Below are 8,020 nucleotides of genomic sequence, written 5' to 3'. Positions count from 1 at the left end.
TTATCTGTCTTTGTTAATGTTTGTTTATAATGGAGCACTGTAACGAAAAATAATTTCCCCTAGGGATCAATAAAGTATTCTGATTCTGATTCTCTTTAATACCTAAAAAAATTCAACTGGTATGATGTCCAATTGTGTGCCAAAATTGGACATTTTTGTACAACGTCTGGATATTCATGTATTGACAGGCCTGTAATTTTTCACTGTTTCACTTTAGAAACATAACTCTTTGCACAGATGATGTTTATATATTGGTTACTGAATTTCTGGAATCAAATGTGAACTGAGGCACATTTTTAAAAGGGTTATATGCTAAAAATAAAAAATTAGGCGAGGATAAAATCTACTTACTTTTTCTGTGTTCCAGTCTCAGTAACTTTGACACAGTAATATCTGCTTCAATACTTACACGTCTGATGAAATCTCACAAGTGTTAGCTTTATTTCGATACCAAGATTGTAAGGACAGAGTTTGTAATTGCAGAGAATTATTAAATTAAATTTGGGCATTACATTTTCGAGCAGGAAGCTCAAAATGTAACAGATTGTGTTATTAACCTCTTGGGGCTTAAGAGGTTAATAACACAATCTGAATTAAATTACCCAAACTGAAGTAGATTGCCACCCAGAGGATGGTATAGCCTTTACTTTTGTCAAAAACCAAAGCCCACTGAGCTATAAATAATCACAAGTACTGCAATGTTAAGGAAATGAATGTGATCAGGCTGCTCACAACACTTCCATAGCAGTACTTTACAAAGACAGAAGCCAAATAAAATAAATGAGCAATTTGCAAAATGTGTGCATTAATTAGAAATTATGACTTTTGTTACTTTAACATTTTTTCTCTTGACTTCATGTGTGTAAATTTATGTAGGAAAATTTGAGAAATAAACGGTATTCTGAAAACGTGAATCACATGATTGATTATATGATTATAATTAGCTGACATCAAAGCTGCTTGCTGTAGGGGGCATCTGGTTAGCAAAGATAATGAACAACAAAGTTAGTTTGATCCTGATTCCTGTGCCTTTAATGCGCTCAGGCTCTGTACTACAGCAATGCACCCCCTATTACAGAAACGTTGTTAGGGAAACAGCATGTTTATTAACTGCAATATCCTCATTTGAGGGCAGAGGAAAGTCTGGACAGTGAAGCACGACTTACCTTCTCCACCCCCTTGATAGGCAAGGTGTTTATGAGAGGTGACTGCTTCAAACTCTGCTTGATACAAAAACAGTGAAGAATAGATTAACCAAATTCAGCACTTTCATTGCACAGCTGAGCCACCCTTCCTCTGTGGTTATCAGAGTGTGACAAAATGATTACCTGAAGTACGACATCAGATCTTATATTAATTTCGCAGCTATGTTTAGGGAATAAGGTCACTAGAGCTGCATTCTTCTTGTGGCAACAGTGCTGTCACACTGATGCATTTTCTAATCTGAATAGTTTTTATTTAATCACTGATACTATCAAAAGAACTGCGATAGGCACAAAATGTCAAATTTTTTATTTAGACATTCAAATGCCTCAAAACAATATCAGCAGTGATCTAAGCTGTACATTATAGTTGTTCTGTAATATAAACAGCGTTATAGTACTGCAGTGCAATATATTAATCTATTTAGTTATAAAAATGACTGAGTTTTAACCCTCTCACACCACATGTTTACATGTGGTTGTGGCAGTACTCTAAAAAGCTGGAAAAAAGACACATACAGTGTCACCTGGGGAACTGTACCCCAGGAAATGTAGGAATGTAGGAAACAGGTTAATTTCAATAGTTTATTTAACAAATCATTAAATCAAAAATAGGACTGACACTGCAACAATAACTTTAAATGAACTACTTAAAACAACCAAAGCAAAAAACAAACAAACATGGCAAATCAGTAAGTTAAAAAACTGAACATTTGTGGGGTAAACATATATATATATATATATATATATATATATATATATATATATATATATATATATATATATATATATATATATATATATATATATATATATATATATACATACAGTGTTGGGGAGTAACGGAATACATGTACCGCCGTTACGTATTTAAAATATAAAATATGAGTAACTGTATTCCGTTACAGTTACCGTTTAAAAAGGTGGTATTCAGAATACAGTTACTTTGTTGAAATAAATGGATTACACTGCGGTACTTTCCTGTTTCATTTTGTCGCGGGTCAGGACTGTTTGGGTTTTGTTTGACAGCTACGTTCTGTTGTTCCAGGCGGCAGCGTTACGGTTGCCATGGTTACAGGGCGACGCTCTCTCTCTCTCTCTCTGCGATTGTGTGTTTCCTGGGTGAGAGAGCGCCTTTTCGTTGTTGTTGTGCTAAGCTAACAGGCAGAATGCTACAAGCATAGCTCTAAAGAATGTAGCATCATGGCCAGTGTAGTTCGTGCTGCAGGGAGAATGGACTGCCATACACGTTATGGGTCTGTGAGCGCGAGGAGGGAGAAAAAGGGGAGTGGAAAGGTACGAGTTGTTATCGAGGAAAAACGGGAGCTGGAAGCATGTAAATATAATAATAACCACTGCAGCCAAGAAGAGTGCCTGACGAGCCCAGTTGTAAGTAAGCTATTAAGACTCGACTGTACACCGTGTTCGTGTTTTCCTCCGAAAACAATAAGTTCCGTTGGAGCAGCCTTTCAACGCCTCTCTCTGTCTCTCACAGGCAAAGTTGACCCACACAACAAAGTAAAGCTAGTTTTCGGATACGAGCCGACAGGGACCCCGCCGTATTAGTCAGAGGTCCCTTTACTACAGTTCGGAGTCACGGACCTTCAGTAATAGTAATAAATCACACAGCAATAGTACATTCACGCTGTTGTAAAAAGCATGATAATATATTAAGTAATCCAAAGTATTCAGAATACGTTACTGTCATTGAGTAATGTAACGGAATACGTTACAGAATACATTTTGGGGCATGTATTCTGTATTCTGTAATGGAATACATTTTAAAAGTAACCTTCCCAACACATATATAAAAAACACCCAGCACGCCCCTGCGGGCGGTTTATCCTTCAAGCTCGGGTCCTCTACCAGAGGCCTGGGAGCTTGAGGGTCCTGCGCAGTATCTTAGCTGTTCCCAGGACTGCGCTCTTCTGGACAGAGATCTCCGATGTTGTTCCCGGGATCTGCTGGAGCCACTCGCCTATCTTGGGAGTCACCGCACCTAGTGCTCCGATTACCACGGGGACCACCGTTACCTTCACCCTCCACATCCTCTCGAGCTCTTCTCTGAGCCCTTGGTATTTCTCCAGCTTCTCGTGTTCCTTCTTCCTGATATTGCTGTCATTCGGAACCGCTACATCGATCACTACGGCCGTCTTCTTCTGTTTGTCTACCACCACTATGTCCGGTTGGTTAGCCACCACCATTTTGTCCGTCTGTATCTGGAAGTCCCACAGGATCATAGCTCGGTCATTCTCCACCACCCTTGGGGGCATCTCCCATTTTGACCTCGGGACTTCCAGGTTATACTCCGCACAGATGTTCCTGTACACTATGCCGGCCACTTGGTTATGGCCTTGCCTTGCCTGCTAGCATCTTGCACCCTGCTGTTATGTGCTGGATTGTCTCTGGGGCATCTTTACACAGCCTGCACCTGGGGTCTTGCCTGGTGTGATAGACCCCAGCCTCTATGGATCTTGTGCTCAGAGCTTGTTCTTGTGCTGCCATGATTAGTGCCTCTGTGCTGTCTTTCAGTCCAGCTTTGTCCAGCCACTGGTAGGATTTCTGGATATCAGCCACCTCCTCTATCTGCCGGTGGTACATACCGTGCAGGGGCCTGTCCTTCCATGATGGTTCCTCGTCTCCCTCCTCTTTCTTGGGTTTCTGCTGCCTGAGGTATTCACTGAGCACTCGGTCAGTTGGGGCCATCTTCCCAATGTATTCTTGGATGTTCGTTGTCTCATCCTGGACTGTGGTGCTGACACTCACCAGTCCCCGGCCCCCTTCCTTCCGCTTAGCGTACAGCCTCAGGGTGCTGGACTTGGGGTGAAACCCTCCATGCATGGTAAGGAGCTTTCTTGTCTTTATGTCAGTGGCTTCTATCTCCTCCTTTGGCCAGCCTATTACCCCAGCAGGGTACCTGATCACGGGCAGGGCGTACGTGTTGATGGCCCGGATCTTGTTCTTACCATTCAGCTGACTCCTCAGGACTTGCCTGACCCTCTGCAGGTACTTGGTGGTTGCAGCTTTTCTAGCGGCCTCTTCATGGTTCCCATTCGCCTGCGGGATCCCCAAGTACTTGTAACTGTCCTCTATGTCTGCAATGTTGCCTTCTGGTAGTTCAATCCCCTCAGTTCTGACTACCTTCCCTCTCTTTGTTACCATCCGACTACACTTCTCCAGTCCGAACGACATTCCAATGTCATTGCTGTATAGCCTGGTAGTGTGGATCAGTGAATCGATGTCTCGTTCACTCTTGGCATACAGCTTGATGTCATCCATGTACAGGAGGTGGCTGACAACTGCTCCGTTCCGTAGTCGGTATCCGTAGCCAGTCTTGTTAATGATCTCACTGAGGGGGTTCAGGCCTATGCAGAACAGCAGTGGGGACAGAGCATCTCCTTGGTAGATCCCGCACTTGATGGTGACTTGTGCTATGGGCTTGGAGTTGGCCTCTAGTGTTGTACGCCACATCCCCATTGAGTTCCTGATGAAGGCTCTTAGGGTCCCATTGATCTTGTACAATTCTAGGCATTCCAGTATCCAGCTGTGGGGCATTGAGCCATAGGCCTTCTTGTAATCAATCCAGGCAGTGCACAGGTTGGTCAGTCTGGTCTTGCAGTCTCGGCTGATTGTTCTGTCTACCAGTAGCTGGTGTTTTGCGCCTCTGGTATTCTTGCCAATTCCTTTCTGTGTCCCGCTCATGTATTGACCCATGTGCCTGTTCATCTTAGCCGATATGATGCCTGACAGGAGCTTCCATGTAGTACTGAGGCAGGTTATTGGTCGGTAGTTGGAGGGGACCGGTCCCTTCTTGGGGTCCTTGGGGATCAGGACCGTCCGGCCTTCAGTTAGCCATTCCGGGTGTCTCTCGTTAACTAGCAGCTGGTTCATTTGTGCTGCCAGACGCTCGTGGAGTGCAGTCAGCTTCTTCAGCCAGTAGGCGTGAACCATGTCGGGCCCTGGTGCTGTCCAACTCTTCATACTGGAGACCCTTTCTTGGATATCTGCCACTGTGATGGTTACTGGACCCTGTTCAGGGAGGTCGCTGTGGTCTGCCCTCAGATCCTCTAGCCACTGAGCATTGCCGTTATGGGTTGCATCCTTCTCCCATATGCTCTTCCAGTATTGCTCCGTCTCCAGCCTTGGTGGTGCTGTTCTCTTATTGTTCCCTTGCCACTGAGAGTACACCTTTGCTGGTTCTGTGGAGAACAGCTGGTTTATATATATATATATATATGTATATATGTATATATATGTATATATTAACTGCACTTAATTAATGCAGTTAATTAACTGCACTTAATTAATGCAGCACTACGGGCAATACCTACAACCACGATTACCGACACTAACAAGCTGATCTACAATACGGCAGCAGTGATCAGTGAGATGCTTGGCTACAAGTTGAACAGCGACAAGGGGCAGTACCCTCCATGGAGAAGGAGGCTAGAGGGCAAGATCAAAGTAGCACGGAGGGAGGTTAGCCAACTAACAGAGTTGCAGAAAGGTGCGACAAATAAGGTGCCTAAGAAATACAGCAAGCTGTCCATACCTGAGGCCTTGGAAACTGCCAAGCAAAGACTCACAGCCTTGGCCAGCCGCTTGAGGAGGTACACCAGAGAGATCGAAGGCAGGAGAATAAACCAGCTGTTCTCCACAGAACCAGCAAAGGTGTACTCTCAGTGGCAAGGGAACAATAAGAGAACAGCACCACCAAGGCTGGAGACGGAGCAATACCGGAAGAGCATATGGGAGAAGGATGCAACCCATGTCTAATATATATATATATATATATATATATATTAGATATATATACTCTAATATAATACTCTAATATAATGCGCTTCCATGTCTGTTTCTGGACAGAATTTTGTAGACTTCAGTAAATCACTGTGCTTCTTTCCTATTTTTCCAGCAAAATACAAAGAAAGCAGGGGTGGCTCATGACTTTTGCACAATATAGCTCAAAAGATTAAAAGATACAAACATGTACAAAACACATACCTGTAGGATGTGCTGGATAAACTTGGCTGGGTAGGTCCATTGGACACACTGGAGGTGTTACTAGAGAAGACACGTGTGTCACCAGTAACACTGGCAGAAGAACCCGCTGATAAGCCAGGTGTGTTGTAACTGACAAAGGCAGATGTTCCACTGGAGTAAGGCTCATCCTCATCAGTAGCAACGACAGCAGGATTGGTGGACATTGTGAGGGTGTCAGCAGAGATGGAAGATTCAACAGTACAAACATCTTGGGTTGCAACGCACCAGATGACCTCATCATCAACAGACATGGACTGTGCGTTAACAATGGGAATGGCTGAGGGAACTTCTTTAGAAATTTCAACTGTGAGAACACAAAGAACAGGAGTTTAACTTTTGAATAACATCTCATCACATATATAGCTTTTGCTTTTCATGTATTTAGGGGTACATTTCTTCCTGCTCAAAATATTAAACTAAATTTAAATATGATTTTAACAAAGACTTGACACTTAACTAAAGACACAATGGCTAAGATGACTAAGTAACAGACACTGAACCAACTTAATTTACAGTTTATTTGGAGCGACTTTTAGATAGGAATATTTACCGCATTTGTCAGAATTCAACGTTTCTGTGAAATCCTGCCTGCTTGTATGGCTACTCTCTCCATCAGAATATGTCTGTAAATTAAAACAGAGAATACATTTCATTTTACTGACAACAAAATGTCATAATAAATATTAGTAATATGTTTATGTATTATGTATTAAAACATAATACAAGTGACAATGTTTAAGGGAGTTTAAAATCCATCTTTGCCTTTTTCACTCTCATTTTATGAACATACATACATTTGCTGAAATGATCAGGATTACTTACTGATTCATTGTCCTCACATAAGATGACCTTGTCAGGTCTGACATAAATTGACTTCTGATGTCAGTTTTTTCACAAGGTCTCCATTCAAAGTCTGTTTGGAAGTGAGTGATGGCTCAACTAGTTTGGTGTGGCATGCCAGCAAAATCTGTAGCCTAGGGGAGGAAGAAAACATAGTGTATATGAAATTTTTGTTAAGGCTAACAGACTACAATACAATACAATACATTAAAAGGCTTAATTTTTGTTAACTCTAAAAGATATCAATCCAGTCATCCGATCGGTGCTCCCAGATCCTTTTTGGAAATACCCAAAGTTGACCTTTAATAGTATAATAATCTAAGTAACAAAAAATTTATTTTTTTTTTATAAAAAAGGATCTAATGCTTACCTGCATCCTTCAAGAACTGGCTGGAAGGCAGTCCTTATTGCCTGCATTACTTTGTCTGAGTCCCAGTCACAGCTAAACTCCAGTGCAGATTTTATATGTCCATTTTCAAAAAGCCAAGCTTTTTTGTTACGCCTTGGCACATGTGTAGTTAGATGGTCTGGCAAGAGAATCACTTCTTTGGTGAAAGACTGAGCCACAGAATGTGACCTGCTTAGCTGTGCTGGAAACCTAATGGAGGATAAAGGCAAATTAAACATTTCTGCATGTAATATACTCACACTTCTCTGATCAATGAAGTACATTAAATTAAAAAAATACACCATGCTGTACACATGTCTAATCTGCATTAATAAACACCCTCTAGCCCCATGGTAGCTAGGATAGGCTCTTGGAATCCTGAATTGGATAAGTGGAAGAGAATGGATGGATGAATGGATGGATAGATGATGGAAGATAGTGGGATGGGTGGGTGGAGAAACTTAACAATCACATAAACAAATGTCTTCAATTCATGGAGTACTTTTTGTTGCTTTAAAAAAAGTTTCATTAAATTATATACTGCCAA

At 41.9% G+C, this 8,020-nt stretch overlaps 1 long non-coding RNA gene across 1 annotated transcript; it reads right to left on the bottom strand.

The window, feature by feature from the left end:
- Positions 1–6,273: 6,273 nt before the first annotated feature.
- On the bottom strand, positions 6,274–7,125 carry LOC145420462 (uncharacterized). Its single transcript, XR_013901777.1, has 3 exons — positions 7,068–7,125; positions 6,796–6,868; positions 6,274–6,549 (listed from the first exon to the last, which is right to left on the bottom strand). It is a non-coding gene; the product is annotated as an uncharacterized LOC145420462 (long non-coding RNA).
- Between the last annotated feature and the right edge of the window lie 895 nt (positions 7,126–8,020).

This window comes from Astatotilapia calliptera, chromosome 15 (assembly GCF_964374335.1).
Source record: "Astatotilapia calliptera chromosome 15, fAstCal68.1, whole genome shotgun sequence".
In the NCBI taxonomy this organism is placed as follows: domain Eukaryota; kingdom Metazoa; phylum Chordata; class Actinopteri; order Cichliformes; family Cichlidae; genus Astatotilapia; species Astatotilapia calliptera.
This window is presented reverse-complemented; position numbering and strand designations above follow the sequence as displayed.